The 22,019-nt window shown below is 45.0% G+C and overlaps 1 protein-coding gene across 5 annotated transcripts in view; it reads right to left on the reverse strand.

The window, feature by feature from the left end:
• ZNF385A (zinc finger protein 385A) overlaps positions 1-22,019 on the reverse strand; it is a 201,971-nt gene that overhangs the window by 51,467 nt on the left and 128,485 nt on the right. The window lies entirely within an intron of this gene.

The raw sequence follows: 22,019 nt of genomic DNA on the forward strand, positions 1-22,019 counted from the left end.
CACTAACCGCCATGAACTTGCCTGGTTCGCAAACCAGTTCGTTTGGTTCATCACTTCTGGGGAGCTGCAGAAGGTCTACAGAAAGCTCATCCCTCCACTGCCTAGGTAGCATATTGATCGGCGCCAGGCTGTCTGCAGTGACAAGCCAAAAAACAAATGATACAAACAGCTCTAAAAATCATAGTGGTTCATTGCGGTTCGTCAGAAATTTGTGAACCAAAAACTGGCCTGGTTTGTGATGAACTTTGGTTTGTATTTTGGTTCGTACCCATCTCTAGTCCCGTTTAAACACCAGCAACAGATCCCATGTCTCTCATTTTCTCATATGGAAGTAAACACACACACAGGTGAAGAGCTTGGATACTCTCTTGAAGAGCATCTTTTAAGAAAACACCTGTTCCACAGGAACAAAGAAAGGTGCACCTTCCAACTCTTTAGAATTTTAAGCATTGTATATATCTAGGGAGTATCAGCTGAAATTAACCCAGCTGCTTGTATAATCATGTTGATTTTTTAAAAAGTACTAAACTTAAAAAGCCATCTTAGCAGCTCTCATAAAGTGGACTTCATGAACACATAAAGCTGCCATATACTGAATCAGACTATTGCAGTGCAATCCTATGGTGAGTTACTCCAGTGTAAGCCCATTAAAGTTAATAGACTGGAGTAACTCTGCCTAGGATTGCACTGTTGTTCTAGGATGTCTGGGACTTAATTACCACCTGATCCTTAACTGGAGATGCCAAGGATTGAACCTTGAACCTTTTGCCTACAAAGTAGATGTTCTACCACTGAGTCACAGCTCCTTCGTATGGTGGGGGTGAGCACAGGCCAAATGAGGTTAGGAAAGGGACCAAGAGGAAATTTATTTATTGTTTTATTTATTTATGTCATTTATAGTGCACCTTTCTCACTGAGACTCAAGGCGGATTACACAGTCTGAGATTAGTCAATTTCAAGGACATTTCCATATGAATGAGAGTCACATGGGAAAATTCACAGCCTTTGAGGGGGTGGGGTATAGGGAGAAAAGGGTTCAGAGGGTGGAAGGGGGGGTTGCATGGGACCTTCAGTAGAACCTTTAAAATCCCATTTCCCTAACAATTTACAAAGCAAACTGGCACAGAGATTGTAGAATGCCTAATTCTAACCCCCCAGACAGACATCACAGCTGCCCCTATAGCTTCTTGTCTTCTTGGCTGAATTCAAACATCATTACTAGATGATGATGATGATGATGATGATGATGATGATGATGATGATGATGATGATGATGATAACAATATTCGATTTATGTACCGCCCTTCAGGACAACTTAATGCCCACTCAGAGCAGTTTACAAAGTATGTCATCATTATCCCCAAAACAAAACACCCTGTGTGGTAGGTGGGACTGAGGGCCAAGCTACAAGCTACACAGGCTGGACACTTGTCAGCTTCCCTCAAGTTTTGATGGGAAATGTAGGCGTCCTGGTCTTGCAGCTTGACTCTCCGACTGCTGTCCAATGGACTTTTCAACTGTCACTTGTCCAACATTCCGCCAAGCTGCCTACATTTCCCATCAAAACTTGAGGGAAGCTGACAAGTGTCCAACCTGTGTCATTCATCACTTGTAGTTTGGCCCTGAGAGAGCTCCTAGAAGCTGTGACTGATCCAAGGTCACCCCACTGGCTTCAAGTGGACGAGTGGAGAATCAATCCCGGTTCTCCAGATTAGAGTCCCACGCTCTTAACTGCTACACCAAACTGGCTCTCTGTTACCCAGGATGTGTACAAATGTAGCTTTCTTTGCATGGAGAAGCTCAGTTAGAAACTAAATCTGGTTACAAATGGGAGCGTATGGGTTAATCAGAATCAGCTTACCCTTTCCCCTAAATTTGAATTCTAAACTGCCCTGGTTTAGAATCACTGTTTGTAGCTAATTTTGGTTAATCTGTAGATCTCCATTTATACACCGCGGGTAACTAAAATTGCGGTGCAATCCTATACCCTTCTAAGTCGACCTATGTCAGAAGGGAGTAACTCTGATTTGAGTCGTTTTCACACGTCTCGGCATTTCTGATGTCATTGCGCCATGAAAACAAAATCGTGGCGTGATGGCATCAGAAAACACGCCATGAAGAAGCTCTCGTTCTGTGAATTTAGCGCTATGCCGAGACGTGTGAAAATGACCTAGGACTCTACAGGGTAAAAGAAAAAAATTCTGGCAGAATTAGGCTAAGTTCCATGAGGATTGACAGGTGATAGCTTTGACATTTTTACTTGCGGTGGGTATTTTAATGGTCTCCTGTTTGGTTTTACCCTGCTGGTGGTTTATTTTGCATTTATTGCTGTTCATTTTAGATTGTGCAGTTTTTCAGCCACGGTTTTATAATCACCTTTGGGGGAACCTCTATGCCAAAATGAGGCGTATAAGTATTTTAATATATCTTTTTGGAACAGAGACCCATTTTCTTCTCTTTTTAAATGTAAGCTACTAAAATGAAAATAGATGTAATGTTTTCATAGTGGCGGAGCCAATTTGAAAGCATCTTCCCGTAGAACATATGTTCCTTTCCTCCCACAACGGTGAGCTCTAGAAAAAATATATACTGAAAAAGGAGAGCTCCTAGGTTATGTTCAGGAAAAAAAGAATATTTGGGCTGTACGGACATTCTGCATGATTCTTGTTGAATGCTGATTAATTTATAGCTGTGATGGGTACCTACTGGCTAGTACCAGTAACATCACCAACATGCCTCCACTGTCAATCCTGGGAGATGCACAATAAAGCAACCAATCAATATGATAAAGCCAATAAGCACACAGATTTGCTTTTAAAGAAAAATTATAAATAACTCACATACACAAACTAAAGCATACAGGGAGAAGAACCCAAACTAAAGCATACAGGAAGAAGAACACTTAAGGTCTAACAAATCAGAGGTCGTTTTCACACGTCTTTACCCTCACGCAAAATCACGCAAAACTCATGGAATGAGGGAGTCTTCATGGCACACCATCGTGCCACGAAATGGAAACATGACGGGGAGATGTCAGAAATCATGCCATGAAGATTCCCTCATTCCATGAGTTTTGCACGATTTTGTGCGAGGGTAAAGATGTGTGAAAATGACCAGAGACTTGACTTTTTAGAGTTTATATTTGAACCACAAATTGCGAAGACAGTTGATAGAAGTGCAACCTTCCCAGAAATTTCTGAAACACACGGGATATAAACCCAACCGGTAAGGGCATGTATACAGAAGACCAAGTATCTGTGGCTACCATGTACTTCTTTTGGCGTACAGAGTACCCAGGTTCATGCCTGGTGCATTGCAACCTAGAAGTCATGGGACATGTTAGCCAAGGTACTACTGATTATCCAAGGTCACCCAGAACCAGGCCACAAGTGATGGAAAAGATTCAGGGATTTAGAACCGCCTATTCCGGTGCTAGATCCCACTCTACTCCTAGCACCAGGAACAGAACATAACAGTCTTAGAGCGGAACTACAAGTGACAAAAGGCACAGATTGGACACTTGTCAGCTTCCCTCAAGTTTTGATGGGAAATGTAGGCAGCTTGGCGGAATGTTGGACAAGTGACAGTTGAAAAGTCCATTGGACAGCAGTCAGAGAGCCAAGCTGCAAGACCAGGACGCCTACATTTCCCATCCAAACTTGCGGGAAGCTGACAAGTGTCCAACTAGTGTCAGGCATCACTTGTAGTTTGGCTCTCAGTACATGAAAGGCTGGTACTTGTGTCCACCGTCCCAGGGACGCTGGCAACCTCCCAGCTCCTGTCACTCTACCTGTTACGTTTCCACTGCCTCTGGCCAGCATGTAATAGATACCATTTCTGCTCAAGGCATCAGAGAGTGTCATCCACAGCCTCTCACCAAGACAGATGGAAAAGGGCAAATTTTAGACAATGACCTTCTCTGATTATGTGCATCATATAACCACTCTTCTGAAACGGAGCCAAAATGATGGAGCAAAGAGGTCTGCGACTCTCCTGACCACTGGAAGGGCATCACACAGATAACAGTTTCCAGTAGTTCAGCGCCATGAGGCTCTAATGACATAAAAATTAAGTATCTAGTCCTTAGGAAAGAAGATAAAAAAAGCTCCAACAACTTCGATGTAATGAAAAATGTATTGCTAACGGGGCAACCAAGTGTCAAGAAGAAGAAGGTTTTAAATAGGGTGAGGTAGAAGATAAAATTTAGCTTTTCAGCAGGCAAAATTAAGGATCCAGACTAGTTAAGCACTATTTAGTTCCATTTATTCAAGTAGGAGAGCTTAGCACACAATGGTATTTAAAAGTGTTGAACTTTGGGCTCCATGCTACCCATTATAATTAATTTATGGATTTAAATTTATATTCTGCTTGTTATAGGCTCAGATTTCATTTCGAAAGTATCCTTCACTACGCCCATTGTCACTCCTCTCCCCCCCCTTGACTAGGGTTACCAGCCTCCAGGTAGTGGCTGGAGATCTCCCAGAATTACAACTGGTCTCCAGGCCCTAGAGGTCAGTTCACCAGGAGAAAATGGCTACTTTGGGGGGTGGACCCTATGGAAGTATGTCATGCCGAGGTCTTTTCCCTCCCCAAACCTCACTTCCTCCAGGTTTCTCCAGGTTTCACCCTCCAGATCTCCAGGAACTTGGAGCTGGCAACCTTACCCTTAACAGAACATAACATTAAGGTTGGCCAATTGACCAGACATCAGCTAAAAGGCCAAAAATTTCAAATATTAACTTCTTAAAACTGTAACAATAACCCATTGCAAAAGTTAACTATGGAAAAACGGTGAAATTAAACCCTCAAGTAAGAAGTAATATATTACTTCTTAATAACAACTTAATGCAGAAATAACTGGACAGTTTCCTTTGGCTTTTATCCTGGAGCCCCAGAGATGAACATAAAACAGTTACAAAGTCTTATAAAAATTAAAATAACGTGTTCCCCACCCTCCCAGGGCAGCAACAGGTCAAAGTCTGATATAAGGGTTGTTATTGTAATAGCAGAGAGCAGAGGAGGGTAGCAGTTCCTAAGTATATATGGATATCAACCTTCACATCACTCAGAGCAAAAAGAACCCCCCCACACACACACACACTCCTGCTTTGTTATTAGATTACATCATAGTGCAATTAAAATGCTAGGCTGTCATTGATATAAAAACATTCTTGTCTTGATGGGATATTTCATCAAAGCCAGTTGCCAACATTCCATCCAGCATCCCAACATTCTAACATGCTCTGATGTGACTGAGAGATTCCGGCGTGAGGAGCAGGCTATATTGACAGAAGTGGACTGGATTCTGAATGGCTGGGGTTACCAGGGTCAAGGAACAAGAGTTGCCTTCATGGCTGCCATTCACTTGTATGGCAGGTGGTGTGTGTGTGTGCGGGGGGGAAGTATGACACTTGGGACTGGACAGTAGAGAGGTGAAGTCTACCTTCCATCTCTGAAGTGGGATCTTCATATGTCTTCCTCCCTTCTCTCTCTCTCACACACACATAGTGGAAAAGAGCAAGAGTCCAGTAGCATCTATAAGACTAATTTTGTTAGTCTTATAGATGCTACTGGACTCTTGCTCTTTCCTACTGCTATAGACAGACTAAATGGCTACCCATCTCTCTCTCTCTCTCTCTCTCACACACACACACACACACAAATAGAGAGAAAACAAAAAGAGGTGCGCTTTTAAAAGCTACTAGAAACAATGGCTATTTATTAAAGCACTCCTTGTTACTATACCTGATCAAGTTCCCTCTTCCATCAGAGGCAAAAGATTATGAAGAAAACAAGGTGGCTATCTCTCCTTTTTCTCACCCGTTGATCACTTCTTATCTCCTAAGCAAGGATCTGTTTTCACCATTGTGAGAGGACTGAGTGCTCTCTCAATGGTAAAAAGAGCTCCTTATTTAGGAGATAAGAAGCGATCAACAAGCGAAAACAAGGAAGGATATCTGTACCTTGCTTCCCCATAATCTTTGTAATGCCTGTAATGCAGAATGCTTCCATACTCGAATCGGGTCAGGCTCAGCGCTTTAATAAATAATAATTGTTTTTAGTGCCATTTTGAGGTTTGGCATTAGCAATTGTACACATGTGTGCTTTTGCAGAGGAGCACGCCCCACTTATTTTCTCTTCTGTATGACCTCTCTTCTCAGACAACTCACCAGTCTTTACTATCATTGGCTAGCAATTGACTAGTCAGCTGACAACATTTGACCAGTTGTTTTGCAGCCCAAGACACATTCTTTAGATTACATACTCACACCAGTGGGACCCATAAACAAATGGCAAAATGGGTGCTAACTGTAGCAATAGCATCGCTGAGGAAAGGCATTCACTGATTTGTTGACGGGGAGAAGTAGAGATTAACAAAGGTAAAATGATTGTACATCAGTTCAAGGTAGCTTTTATGACTTCACTTTTGTATGCTCCCATGCCCCACAGCAGCTTAATTTGGGCCGAATTGGGCCCAATTTGGGCTGAATCAGGCCCGAATCCAGCCGAATTGGGGCCGAATCCAGCCGAATTGGGCCTGATTCAGGTTGTTTAGGGTTTAAATCTTTATTGAAATAAACCCTAATCTTTTTAATCAAGCGAGGTATTAAACTGTAGTCATAATTTAAAAATTCCAATAACTAATGAATTTAGGCATACAACAAAAAGTAAATCTCTTAATATCTCTCAATTAAAGCTCTGAATGGTTTAACATCAGATCGTTGTAGTCTACTATGAAATGCATTGGAATCTCTGTGTACACACAGACAAATACATTTCTAACCTTAAATCTTCTGCATGAGATTTCCTTCATCAAAATCCTAATTTCTTATTTTAGTGAAATTCTTTTATACTAACTGACATTTTCTATCTGTAACGACAGCTCTGAGATCTTATACATGTGAATAATATAAAAATATGATTGGTCTTAGACATAGCTGATTCTTCATATTTTCAGTCATGACATCTTCATAGTCCAAGTATGATTCTACAAATCTTTAGCAGATGTTGAGAAACTAATGGAAGTGAGATGAACGGACTACCCATGTTTCTCCTTAACAATTAAGGAATCATTAATCTTCCTTTTCCCTGCCACTGTTAATTGGTTGTCAAAAGATGAAAGAACATCTGTATTTTTACGCAACTTTGCTAACAAGCTTCATTAGCGGTTATACAAAGTATTAAAGGTTATACAAAGTTCACTAGAATGCACATCGTGTATAACTAGCGTATACGTGATTAAAATCATATATCTATGACAATAGGACACAAGTCTAAAGTTTTTTAATGAACGTCCTCTTTCAATCCTGGCCATTTTCACACTGCTTACTGGCTGTGGAACGTTGTGCAAAGCTCCCAGAACGACAGCATCTTTCTGGCATGATTTCCCATCATAACTCCAGTTCTCACATGAAATCGCACCAGGAAGACGCTGTCGTTCAGGGAGCTTTGCGCGATGTTCCGCAACCGGTAAGCAGTGTGAAAACGGCCCCTGTCAGTGTATCTCTGTGAGGAGGGGAGAGGCAGGGAGGTTCTGCCCCATGGGAATCACTCTTTTGATAGAATAATATTTGATTTATATCCTGCCCTTCAGGACAACTTAACGCCCACTCAGAGCGGTTTACAAAGCATGTTATCATAAACCCCACAACAAAACACCCTGCGAGGTGGGTGAGGCTAAGAGAGCTCCAGAGAACTGTGACTAGCCCAAGGTCACCCAGCTGGCTTCAAGCAGAGGAGTGGGGAATCAAATCTGGCTCTCCAGATTAGAGTCCTGCGCTCATAACCACTACACCAAACTGGCTCTTGGGAGATGGGGGAGAGCACCAGGATGTTGGGAAGAGAGTGGGGTTTACACTCAGTTCAGAGGCCCATCAATTTCAGAAACTTGGCTAAATCTGTTCTCCTTGAAAAAAGGCTAGAGCGTAGGGTTGCTAGCCTCCAGGTAGTGGCTGGAGATCTCCTGGAATTACAACTGGTCTCCAGGCCACAGAGATCAGTTCACCTGGAGAAAATGGCTACTTTGGGGGGTAGACGCTACGGAATTATGCCACGCCAAGGTCCTTCCCTCCCCAAATCCCACTTTCTCCAGGTTTCTCCACGTTTCATCTCCCAGATCTCCAGGAATTTCCCAACTTGAAGCTGGCAACCCTAGTAGAGTGTCTTAAATGGGCTCCCCCATCCAGCTCCTGAGACACAAGGTTTAAGCTTCTTCACCCTTCGGTGTTTCCGAATCATTCATGGGACCACGTTAACAGCAACAGCAACTGTTCCACTGACTCCTGCCTACCCACACGCCCATGTTGCAGCATCACACAAAGCCCAGCATCGCTATCTCTCAAGGACGCTTTCCCTCCATACAGCATCCCGGCCAAGGACTGTAAACTGGCGAAGTGCCTTTTTGGCATCTGCAAGGCCTGGCCTCAATCCTCATGAACGCTCCTGGGCCAGGCACACAACAGGCTCCCAAAAAAGCATCACTCTAGCCAGGGCACCTGGGAAATTACTACTAACATGCAGTATTTGTGTTTGTTTTCATTCAACAGCAACCAAAACAAAACAGCTGAAAGTATCCGGAAATACAGAGTAGGGAAGGACTCAGGAGGCAAATCGCAACTGAAGTACTAAGAAGGCTGGGCACATTACACATTGGTCCTATGCCAGTGTGGCAATCTGTTATCAGCACAATGCTATGTTCAAAGTTTAAAAATAAAATAAAATTCTGTACTTAAACAATCCAAATTCTCTGCCGAGAGAGACTCCACTCTGTATCCAGTGTACATTATACAAACAGAGAGCATCTGCAGTCTTTGGGGGTATTTTGCATAATTAATTCTGGGCATCCTAGTTATGGGTGGGATAGTAGGTTTGCCAGATCCAGGTTGGGAAATTCCTGGAGATTTGGGGGTGGAACCTAGAGAGGGCGGGGTTTGGGGAGGGGCCTCAGAATGGTATAATGTCATACAGTCCACCCTCCAAAGCAGCCATTTTCTCCAGGGGAACTGATCTCTGTGGCCTGGAGATCAGTTGTAATTCCAAGAGATCTCCAACCACCACCTGGAGGCTGGCAACCCTATGGGATAGTGACCTGGAAACCACACGCCCCAATCATGGCAGCTTCTTGCCTTGAGCTCCGACTTTTTTGATAACCCACCATCTCTTCTGGCTGCTGCAGAACTTCCCGAGCATCTTTCAAACATAGGTCTCAAGCCACAAAAATTAGAAACGTTTCCTTTTTAAAAAAATGAAAATGTAAATCCTCTGGAAGCTGAATCCTACAACCATTGCAATTTTCCATGTTCTCCCCCCACCCTTACACAATCCTGGCTTCAATTAACCTGCTCAGTACTGGCCATTATTTGCTAAGATCTAGTCACTCTTGGCTTCCATTTTAAACATGGAGGACAAGAACAGAGTTTTGTTTAATGTAAGTGTAGCCATCAGAGACTACAGAGCTATTTCATCCTTAATCTTTTTTTCTGGGAAAATAGGTGGTGGAACTCAGTGGGTTGCCCTCGGAGAAAATGGTCACATGGCTGGTGGCCCTGCCCCCTGATCTCCGGACAGAGGGTCCGGAGCTGAGCAGCTTGGAGGGCAATCTAAACTCCCCTCTGTCTGGAGATCAGGGGGCGGGGCCACCAGCCATGTGACCATTTTCAAGAGGTTCTGGAACTCCGTTCCACTGCATTCCAGCTGAAAAAAAGCCCTGATCTTCATATCAGTTTAAGCTACAAAGGTCCCTGAGTCAGGGGGTGGGTGGGCAGTGAATAAATATTAGACTTGGTCTCAATATTTCATTCTTTTAGGGAAGTTCCCGCCACATGTTGTTTGCCAATGTCGGTCAAGATATAAGTTCACCAAATCTTTTTTAAAAATTGATTTTCCATATAGATTGCATAAATAATTAAACATTAACTAAACAGAAATATAAGCTATTAATTACTAAACATGACACCAAAGAGAAAAAACCCTCTATCAACACATGATTGCATCACCACAATCAATGAAGCAAGATAACAAGCACCTCAAAAATCCGTGAGTCAAACTGACAATAAAAAACAAGTACCCCAAAAATAAGTGAATCAAACGGACCATAAACAACTACCCCAAAATCAGTGAGTCAAACGGACCATAATTAACAATGATAATTAAGCTCCCCAGATCTTTGAAACAGGTACTAACTAAACCTATGTGTTCTCTAGGGAAAGTAACACATTTCTGTTGGCTGTATGCAATTAAGAGGTATGATGGGGAGGTATACTATTGGTTACCTTTCCTTCCCCCACCTCCCACAGTGATGTTAGATTTCCAAGAAAACTGGCTATTAAAAATGGGCAGCAGGCAAACATAGACAAGGGATTTCTGCTCTGTGGCTGGGAACCTTTGTGCCTTCTTTCTTTCCAGCAACTGCGTGAGCCACAAACAGAGACAGATGGTCTGCAGGACAAAGATGGATTTTACAACTCCACAACAAGAAGAACATGAAAGTTCGGTAAGGAATTGCAGGCATCGGAGATGAATAAATGATTCAGAAATCTCTCCCTCAATCTTTCCAGGGCTTGTCCAGTCCTGATTCTCCACATCTTTCTCTCATACCCTTTAAACTGACTTTCTACTTCACTCAACATTCTGTGCTTCCTGGAATATGCTCAGACCTCATTAGGCTGTTTTGGGGTGTTTCCCACCCACCCCCATTTTGATTAATTTACAAAATCCCTGGACAGTCCCTTGTATATAGAATCATCTTCCTTGCTTGTGGTTGACCTGGTTTTGCTGCTTTGTATTTGACACAGAAGTAAGTCATTTTGCCTAGTGAGCCATCAGATAATCTTTGAAGTGCTTCACATACATCTTGGGGGAATCCTTACAGTAACCCTGCAAGGTAGGCCAGTATATCAACCCTTATCGGGGCTGATGGGGGGAAAAAAGCAAAAGAAATGGAGGCTTGCTTAAGACTACTGATTAAGCTTATGGTAGAAGTAAGATTCAAAACAGAAACTCTCGAGTTTATAGTTGTCTCCCAATCAAAATCTGCTAGGCCAGCATATGTACAGTCGTTATTCTAGTGGTATGGAAACTAAACTTGCAGGAGTTCATTATGTCACAATGTCTTGATTGTGATCTGTAAACAAAGCACTGGTAAATGCTAACTGTTTTTGATTGGATTTAAAGCTACGTCCTATTGCCACTCACCTATGATATAGGAGGCAGTGAAAAATCTCTGGAATGTAAGTAAGAGAGTTACCAATAAAGTTGATCCCTTCGAGTGAGCACTCTTCTGTGGGGGTAGCAAATGAATACACTGAATCTATCAAATGCTGATTCTGCACACGTTGGCTAATGCACTTCCAATCTTCTTTAGAGACCATTTGGAACTGAACTTTTCGTGTGTGAAACATAAAAAAATCCACTTCTAAACGATTGCTAAAGTGCATTGAAAGTGCATTATCCAATGTGTGCGGAATCAGCCATCCACTCTGGCAAGCAGAAACTCTCCCAGGTCTCAGGCAGAGGCTTTTCATATCATGTGCTACCTTATCCTTCTTACTGAAGACGCCAGGGATTGAACTTGGGACCTTCCGCACAAGAAGTGGATGCTTTAGCACTGAGCCGTGGTCCCTTCCCACAGCTCCTCCAGTACTAATGGAAAGCTGTTTTCAAGACAATGTGGCCGGACAACCTTAGTTCCATTCAGGGGTTATTTTGTAGAAAAAGAGCTGCAGGAACTCATTAGCATAACTCATTAGCATATGCCATGCCCCTTGCCATCACCAGGAGTGTCATTGGCATAACTGATTTGCATATGCCACACCCCCTGACCTCACCTATCCTGGCTGTTTTGGACCCAATCCTGGCCATTCAGGGCCAAAACTGGGCCCAAAATGGCAAAAAGGAGCTGAAAATAGCTGAAAAGGGGCCCAAAATGGTCAGAATTGGGCCGCTGCTGAGGAGGAGAGTGATCCACCACCCATCAGAGGCCCGATCCTGGCTGTTTTGGGATGAATCCTGGCTGTTTTAGCCCCAATCCTGGCCATTTTGGGCCCAATCCAGGCCAAAATGGGCCCAAAATGGTCAAAAATCAGGTGGGTGGGGGCACCTGACATGTGACCTCTTTGGAGAACTACCAGAACTGCGTTCCTGCACATTCCTCCTCAGAATGAGCCCTGGTTCCATTTGGCCTTCCCTCAAATACCTTGTGTGCTAAACCCTTTTATCATCTGTCGGCTTATCTATGCTACAAATTTATGCGAATTTAAAGTGCTACAGCTCCCTTCCTCTTTCTCAAATAAGTGGACACTTCTCTATTAGAGATCTTTAGTGTGTTCCTCCTGCCCTGGTCAGAAAATTATGATTCCTAGAACTGCCTGACTATCACTTAAATCCATTTCTAGGTCTACAGTTCGTCCAGTTTTGCACCCTCCTCAATTCGAAGACACGCTTTCCAGTGAATAATGGTTTTAGACAGCCCCTGAACATCTCCTTGCTAGATTTCAATTATATGCAACCTTTAGGAAAAAATAATCTGCTAGCAAGGCAGTCTAAGTTGCCTAAGGAAGTACAGGATGTCATTGTTTGGCTGATCTTCGATTGGAGATGCTAACAGGATAAGATATTCTGCCTTACGGCAAGAGGTTGGGCTTGATGATCCATTCGCTCCCTTCCAAATTCCAACTCTATGACCCCAAAGTAAGAACAATGGAACAAATTGGGCAATAGAACAGGCTGCCCTGGATAATTTTGAAAACATCCTTCGGGGATGTTTTCGGGAGGAGGCTCAAGCTGTCATCAGAGATGGTTTAAAGACTAAACAATCTCAGTGGTACAGCTGGGTTAGACTCTGGTTAATTTCAAAGGAGGAAGAGAATCACTAGAGCTCCTTGGAGGCTGCAGGGACCCCATGAAATCTGACTGGCATTTCCAGTACCAAAATGAATGCGAGCCAGGGCCAGATCGAGGGGGGGCAGGGGGTAGCCTGCCCCCGGCGCCGCCAAAGAGGGGGTGCCAGCATGGCTGCCAGCCGCCGGGAGCACGCCAGAGCTGGTGGCTTGCTGCGCGGGAGGCTGAGCACAGGGTTGAGAGGCCCTCACCTGCCCCGTTGATGGGGCGGCTGGCTTGACCACCCAGCCCTGCACTTATCCAGCCACCCCAGTGGATGCCCACACCATCGCCAGCTCCATGGTGCACCATGCGCTGGGGCAGCGGGCTTGCTGTGCAGGCAGCACGGGGCACGGGGCAGGCGAACTGTGCAGAGGGCCTCCTAGCCCTATGCTCAGCCGCCCACATGGCAAGCCGGTTGCCCCAGCGCACGCTTGTGCCACCGCCACCAGCTCCGTGGCACACGGGGTGCTGGGGCAGCCGGCTTGCCACATGTGCAGCATGCTCCCGCCCTGCATGATGACATCATGGAAGTGATGTCATCGCGCAGTGCTGGGAGCATATGCATGAAAAGCCAGGCAAGGGTTGCACCAGGCGCCGGCGGGAACCCTAGATCCAGCCCTGATGAGAGCATTTGTGTGGCAACCCCAACAGCTAGTGCCAAGCAGGGCTTACACCAGGGGTTCCCAAAATTTTTGAGCCTGCGGCCACCTATGAAATTCTGACACAAAGTGGTGGCTGTGGGAGGCTGAACCAACCACAAAATATCAAGGAGTGAGGTTATGCATCATTTCAGTTGCAGATAAAGGTGCTACTGGATTCTTTACTGTTTTTCAACAAGACACTGGACATTTAGGGCTGTGTGCTGTCTTAGCTTTTTTTCCCCTGAAGGACAAAAACAAATGTGGTGTGGAACTACATCAATATACAAAAGGCAAACAGCACGTGCACACAGCCACAATTTGGATCAAAGCCACATGAGAGGGTAGAGGGAATTTATCACCCCCTGCTTGGTTAGGCTAACTGAGCTCCACACACTGTTATCACTATTTTAAATGGAAAAAGACAGGTCCTTACAAAATCCTTTAGACCTATGGGCTGGTTAATTGTGTTACCCCAAGGCAGAATAAAGACACATTGCACATGCCCAGAGGCATTCTATTGTAACATCTTCCGTCCTCAGACTAAATATGGAAAATTACGAAGCTCGTCTCTGGATCAAATTAATTTTGGGTTGGACAAGAGGATTTTCCGACTCTCAAAATTCTCAGCTGGGGCCGGGCTAAACAGTAATAAGCTATTGTATCTATTGAAGGGCAGCCAGCATGTGAGCGGTAGGAAATAACAAACCCTTCCCTCTGTCCTAATCCTCTCAGCAACTTTCCCTAAACAGGCCGGGCCTCAGGATACTTCTCTATCAGCAAACCGACTCCAATCACAGGGGCCAATAATGGCGAAACCTCCCTCACGCTAGAAAGAGAGATGAGCTGGCAGGCCGCCTACCACAACAGTATACCAAACTAGACTCTACAGCTGTCTTGCGACAGAGCTAAACAGGGCCAGGCATTAGAGTCGAAACTTGGCACAAGCTCCTTCGCCCTAGAAGCAAAAAGTCAAGTCTGCATCTGGCAGAATTCAGTGTTGCTCTTTCCTTCAGGATCTACCCTGAAGTCTAGTTAGAGGAGATCCTGAAGAAAGCCCCCACCCTATTGTACACAATATCCCCCACCACACCGTGAGTTGGATCCAAGCTAAATTTCCCAACGGCAGAATGGGACTTGCCTGCCTTCCCCCCTTCCGCTGCAGCCCACCAATCTCCACAAATGCTGCTCTTGGAACACAAACTGCTGCTCTTGGAGCAATGTCGAGGAATGACATGGGAGGGGGCTGCAGTGAGAAGGAAATGGGTGGAAACTGCCGATTGAGTCTGGATCCAACCCCATGAATGCATCAGAACTCAGGACTGGAAAACTGAAGCTCATACGACACGTCGTGTTTTTCCACCGGTTCTCCTTGGGTCCAAACGATCCAAAATGCATTTGCAAGCTTCTCACCAGGAACTCAATTCCCAAGCTTACAGGGATCAGATTTGGATCAGAACCAAGGTAAATGGCAAGAAGGAGCTTCAGACTTCCCCCCTTTGTGCCATTTTCCCTGTACAAAATGGAGCCAGGGAGTTCTATTTGTCCTGCGGGAGACTCCATGCATACTTACAGGGTACACAAAGTTCTCCCTCAAGGGACAAACAGCATCCCCCCATGGCCATTTTGGGTTGAGAAAACAGCAAGGGAGAAGGGAAGGCATAACCTCTTTCCCCCATGTGCTGTGGTCCTCCTCACCCAAACTGGTTTCCACACTCCTAAGAACAGAGCTCTCCGCAGAGAAATCTCAAGCCCGCATTTGATTGACAGTCCTCATGGTGGACGCAGACCCAACCTCAGAGCTGCATATTCTATAATTAGGTACTCCAAAGCGTCAGAGTTAAACAGTGACAGAAGTTTGTACTTCTAAGCCCCTCTTGTTCTAACCATCATGTCTGCAGAGGCCCTTGCCAATGTCTGAGCCGAGATAGCCACCAGCCGCAGTGTGCAAATATCACCAGTCTCTCCACCCACCCACTCCCCACTTTGAGAGGGGCATGCATGCCTTTTTCCACCAACAAAGTGGCTGCCTGCCTTAGGGTTGCCAGGTCCAGATTGGGAAATTCCTGGAGATTTGGGGGGTGGAGCCTGGAAAGGGTAGGGTTTGGGGAGAGGAGGGGCCTCAGAATGGTATAATGCCATACAGTCCTGCCTCCAAAGCAGCCATTTTCTCCAGGGGAACTTATCTCTGTCACCTGGAGATCAGTTATAATTCCAGGAGACCTCCAGCCACTACCTGGAGGCTGGCAACCCTAGCCTGCCTTTAAGTCCCATTTAAGCCTACTTCCCCCAAATTCCTCTTTCATTTCTGGCTTGGAAAAAAAAGAGATGATCTTGGATTATTCTAGCCTTCCAAGGGCCATGTTTAGCCCAAAGGGATCCCTTTGGCTAGTTCCTATTATAGATACGAAAGTAAAATTACAAAAGTAAATGTAAGGAGTCAGTTCTCATATTGCAGCTTGGCAAGACAGCTTGGGATAAACTATAACATCATTATTCCTGCTCTTGTCATTACTAAGGAAAGAAACTGATAGTCCTGACACACCCAGACCGAAATCTACTTCCACTGACCGCTTCTCCTTATGTTTTATGAATGGAATCCAGAAGTCCTGGTTCCTTGCTCTGCTGCTGCCCTTCTTGGGACCGTAGAACAGATCTGAAGTTTTCAAACATTCCCCTTTCATTCCACTCCCATAACTTAAAAGCATCCTCGAACCCTTCCATGCCCTCACCTTGGGTGGAGAAAAAACCCGTTGTGACACTGCTCTCTATCCAAGCTACCCAGGCCTCCTGTTTTCAGCCCCTCTGCTCTTTCTCCCTATCCCAACTTTTAAGCCAGGTCTGTGGCTCTGAAGAAGAGCCAGGCAGTTGCAATTTTCTGCAACCTGCTGTTCCTCCAAAGTGGGGGTATCGGTAAAACCAAGATTAAAATGTGCAGCCGGATGGAATTGGCCTGATTCAATAGCTTCTTTAATGGGAGAGCTGAGAGGTTTTTGAGAATCCGGGATTTTTAAATGCCAGATGGAAGTCCCTTACGGAAATGGAGCATGACAGTCTCTTGGCCAAAGCTTGGCATCCCCTAACAGAAGTGCACGATCAATTCAACAGGGAGCAAAAAAAAAATGAGCCTGGAAGACAGACCCGAGGGACTCCCTTTCATCTCCTCTCCAGCACTCCGCTGCACATGCAAACAGCATCTTCCACGATTTCCCCCTCATCGCCTGGAGAGCTCACATGCCCAAAGGCTCCTTGTCGTGCAAGACGACTCTCTAAGCAGGAAAACATCTCTCGTTATTCTTCCATGCCTTGGGGCTCCCCAGACTTTTAGAAAAGCAAGCGGCCAGCATTTTCCACTCTACTCACCCCCCGCCCCTTTCCTTGCAAGAACAGCAAGACAGCAACCCCCAAAGCAAGACGGCAATTGTCTCAATGGGCTGTTCTGAAGCCCAGAGCCGGCCACCCGCTGGGTGAGGATGTAACTACATCTTGTCATGACATTCAACTAGCAGAAATCCCACGTTCAGCAGATAACAGCTCAAAATAATACCTGAGCTAGAAATAGATGCCCTGGTCTCAGCGTTTGACCCAGGGAACTTAGGACAGAGGTACAGAGCAGTTCGCTGTGTTAGTCTGTAGTTGCAAAAAAGTAGAGTCCAGTAGCACCTTTAAGACTAACCCACTTTATTGTAGCATAAGCTTTCAAAAACCACAGCTCTCTTCATCAGATGCCTCTGACAAAGAGAGCTGTGGTTCTCGAAAGCTTATGCCGTTTGAATAAATCTCATTGTTCCACTTTGAACTGCTCCTACAAGTTCCATTAGAGTATTCCATCTTGTCCAGCATCTTCTTTCCTACAATGGCCAACGAGATACTTCCCAGAAGCCCCCAAGCACGGCATGTAGGCAAATGCTCTCCCTCACTATTCTCCCCTCCTAGCCACTTGCATTGCCCTCCCCCTATTTGTAAGAGACAGTGGGCCAAGCTACACATGACAAATGACACTTGAACGGCAAGTGGATTGAGTGGAGGGCAAGTGAACAGGGAGAAATACACTTGCCATTCAAGTGTCATTCGTCATGTGTAGCTTGGCCCAATGCTAAAACCAGGTTTTGGGCCGAGGAACGGCATAGATCCCCAATCACAGGGCACAGCCCCTTGCGTCTAAGGCTGTATGATTTGTGATCGTCCAAAGCTTATTTGGGGGGTGCAGAACTTTTAAGTACCTTCAATAATCTGTAGTAATACTGGCAAACAGAAAATGGGAAACTTCAACTTTCTCCAAGACTAGGGCTCTCCATTAGCTATCACAGCTAAATCTATCATTCACATAAGTCCCTGCACATAGAAAGACAGCATTTCAGGGTGGAAGTTCTCATCTAGATATCTCCCTGGCATCTAGTTTTTTATGTGCAGAGAGAATTCTCCTTTTTGTATGGAGGAAAGTTAAAATAATATGAGCCCTTTCAACCCCCCAGCAATCTGAAGAGGTACAGCCCGGACAAAATTTAACATCTCAGTGTGGACCAGGCAAAAGATGCAGTCTACTTAAGTGCAGAAATTGTACCTTTGTTCCTGTGCACACACAAAAGCACAGATTCTGCAATAGAGAGAAGGGGGGGAGCGTCTCCATTTCTACACAGCATCATCACCTGCTTTTTCAACAGCCTTGAGCATTCTCTCAACAATTCACATCCTGTCCACCTAAATAAAGAATGTCCTTTTGTTTCCCTTAAGGGTTCTACATAACCTTCTATATAACAAAGCCTTGGAAACAAGGAGAATACAGTCAAGGGCTTTGTTTTAGAACAGGGAAGCATGGAGGCCAAAGAACTAGAATTCTTGCCAGAGGAGGAACAGGGTCTTGGGCTGAAGGGGGAGAGGAACAGCCCCGGGAATTAGAATGTCTGTCCTTCCCTTTCCAGCTCTAATACTGCTATCCTAAGAAGAGTTACTCCAGTCTAAGCTCAATGAAATCAACGGGCTTAGAATGTGATAACTCTGCTTAGGGTTGCGCTGTAAGAGAGGAGTTGGGTTAAGTTCTGTAGCTTTCCACCTTTTATTTATCAGATTTTTACTCTGTTTATTCTCCAAGGATTTCCGGGAGGTATTCATTGTTCTGTACTCTACTCCCTAAATTATCCTCACGACAACTTTTTGAGGTAGGGCAGGCTGAGGAAGTGACAGATGATCCAAAGTCACTCCGTGAGTTTCACAGCAGAGTGGAGATTGGAAGCCGAGACTCCCTGTAGTTGGGCTCTGTAACCACCACACAACACTAGCTGTGGGTTCATATAAAATAGAAAACAAAAGCAACACAGGATAAAATCCAGTTTTTGTTTCAGACAGGTACGAACCATGTACACTAGAACAGTGTACACTAGACTTCTGAGAGCTTTTGCCCCATATTTACACAGAAAATAGAGAGCCAGTTTGGTGTAATGGTTAAAAGCGGCAGGATTTTAACCCGGAGAACCGGGTTTGATTCCCCACTCCTCGGCTTGAAGCCAGCTGGGTGACCTTGGGTCAGTCACAGTTTCAAGGAGCTCTCTCAGCTCCACCCACCTCACATGGTGTTTGTTGTGGGGATAATAATAACACACTTTGTAAACCACTCTGAGTGGGTGTTAAGTGGTCCTGAAGGGTGGTATATAAATCGAATAGTAAAGAGTCCAGTAGCACTTTTAAGACTAACCAACTTTACTATAGCATAAGCTTTTGAAATCTTATGCTATAGTAAAGTTGTTTAGTCTTAAAGGTGTTACTGGACTCTTTACTATTTTGCAACTACAGACTAACACGGCTAACTCCTCTGGATCTACGACCCCAAAACCCTGTTATCTGTTTCAAGTCTGGTTACCTGCTATGGTTCCCCTGCTTTGCCAAAGATTTTTAAAGTTTATTTTTTTTATTTTAGTTATGTCATTTATAGTCTGTCTTTCTCACAGTCAATATCAAGGACATTTCCATAAGCAATGCCATAGGGTAAAGTTAGGAGGCGTTTGTATGGCCAACCAACTTTATCGTAGCGTAAGCTTTCGAGAACCACAGTTCTGACGAAGTCCTGCATCTGACAAAGAGAGCTGTGGTTCTCGAAAGCTTACACTACGATAAAGTTGGTTAGTCTTGAAGGTGCTACTGGACTCTTTAATATTTTGCTACTACAGACTAACACGGCTAACTCCTCTGGATATATAAATCGAATGTTGTTGTTGTTTAATGAAGAGGCAAGAACGGGCACTCTTCGGAGGCCTCCTGTGTTCCACACATAAGAGTTCCTGTTCTGAACGAAAGGAGGGAAGCCTAGAGAAGGGACTCATGCAGAGATAAGCCACACAGCTCTCTATTTATTTTATTTTATTTTATTCGATTTGTATTCCGCCCTCCCTGCACCAGCAGGCTCAGGGCAGATTCCGATTAATAGAATAATATAAAATACAATATCTTTAAAACATCTTAAATATTTAAAAAAGAACACAGACAACAAGCAATACAGCAGCAGGTTTTGCAAAACATACGGCACCAGCAACCACCACCAGAAATATATGGCAGAGGCTAGGTGGTAGATGTCCCTTTGTAGAGGCACAGCTTTCTCTAGGTGGCCGGCAGGGAGGCCCAAAGCATCAACCGTATGCCTGGCAGAACAGCTCTGTCTTACAGGCCCGGTGGAAGGATCGTAAATCCAGCCGGGCCCTGATCTCTATAAGGGCAGGAAAACCTGCTACCTCAAGAGGAAGCTAATGAGCCCGTCCTACCCAATACAGAAACACAGCAATCGTATCCAGCAGAGGTTGAATGGGAACAGGCAGGGCTAGGGCAATGAATCATGTAGAGATCGAGCAGCAGCCTTCTCTGTGGGTGGATACTTCAGGCTCAAAAGAGCCTCTAATTATTCAATAAATGTATCACAGCAAACGAGCTGTTCTCTTGAAGCAACAGGTTTGGGAATTACTGGGTTATATAACACTGAGCGGCGGATTCGAGAGCATGAGAGACTCAAGTTCAAGTCCTCGCTCTGCCACGAAGTTGGCTCAATGAGCTGGGCCAGTCACACACATCCTGTCTCTCAGCCTAATCTGCCTCACAGGGTTGTTGTGACAATAAAAGGAAGGACGGAAGAACAACGTATGCCACCGAGAGCTCCCTGGAGGAACGGAGGGATAAACATTGATATAAATAAATCTGGGTAACATGGTTTTTATCACTAACTCAGGGGTCAGTGACTATTTGCAAGGCTTGTGAGAGGCCAAAGTCTAGATTCATGGATTCAGTTCCCAAATCTGAAAGGCAGAGGATAACAGTGGTTACAGCTGGAATGGGTGAGACCACCATGGTGTGTTGCAGCCCTGGATGAAAACATGGGATTGAGCAGTTTCACAGTGTGTGTGTGTGTGTGTGTGTGTGTGTGTGAATTCACCAACTGACAACAACCAACTAAACAGGACAGAACCTGGCTACATTTCCAAGAGAGAAACAGGGTTGAAATGGGAGCCTGTGATCTTTTTCTCCTTCTTCTTCCTCTTCCTCCTCTACTGCCAGGGCACAGCGTTATGCCAATGAATTGTTGCAAAGCGTTTATGATGCCAGGATAAAAGGAGGGGTGGTGGTGCTGAGACAATGAGAATAAATGTAGAATACCAGCTGCAAAGCCCACAGGAAAGATCAGAAGAGGGGCAGTGTGGTTTAATGGTTAGAATATTGACTAGGAGACCCAAGTTCGAATCCTCACACTATCACAGAATTTTGCTGGGTCACCTTGGGCCAGTCACACACTCTCATCCTAACCTACCTCACAGGGTTGTTGTGAGGATAAAATGGAGGTGCTGAGAATGACGTACCTCACCCTGAGCTCTTTGGAGAACGGGACGGGAGAGAAATACAATAAATAAATAAGGATCTTGCCACTGCCTGGAGGAACATGAAAGCTGTGACCTTGCGGAGAAGGAAAGGTATATGCACGTGCACAAAAATATAATGATTCTCAGCTGTTTGCCACCTCCTAGGAGGCAGGAGGGAAATGGGGCGAGGGGCAGGCACAAAGATACCTGTTAGGAAAGCGAGAGAGGCTCACACACCTGCCCCAATGCTCTAACTGGAGGAGAGGGGTGCTAATGGTCAGAGACCTCCACCTTCAAACTTCAGTAAAAGAGCTGGCAAAAGGAAGGGGAGAGAAGGGGGGGGCAGGAGAAGGCAGGCCTGCCTGCTGGGACCGGCCATTTGCAAAATTTGTCAAGACCAATGTGCAAACTCCCCACTAAGGAAATGGGGCTGGGGGAAAGGAACGGCTTACGATGCTCCCCGCTGTGCCAGCCCAAAGACTGCATTCACAAGGAGGGCACAATCCTGAATTTCCCCCCACTTAGGTTAGAGCCCTGTTAAGCAACCTGCTGGCAACTGCGGTGATGAACAAGGAGAGAACCTAGAATTCTTCAAGTTAAAATGAGATGCCAAGATTCCTGGACAGTACAGTTCTTGGCTCTCAGTAAATAAGCAAAGTTTAGTATA

This window comes from Eublepharis macularius, chromosome 19 (genome assembly GCF_028583425.1).
Source record: "Eublepharis macularius isolate TG4126 chromosome 19, MPM_Emac_v1.0, whole genome shotgun sequence".
NCBI lineage: Eukaryota > Metazoa > Chordata > Lepidosauria > Squamata > Eublepharidae > Eublepharis > Eublepharis macularius.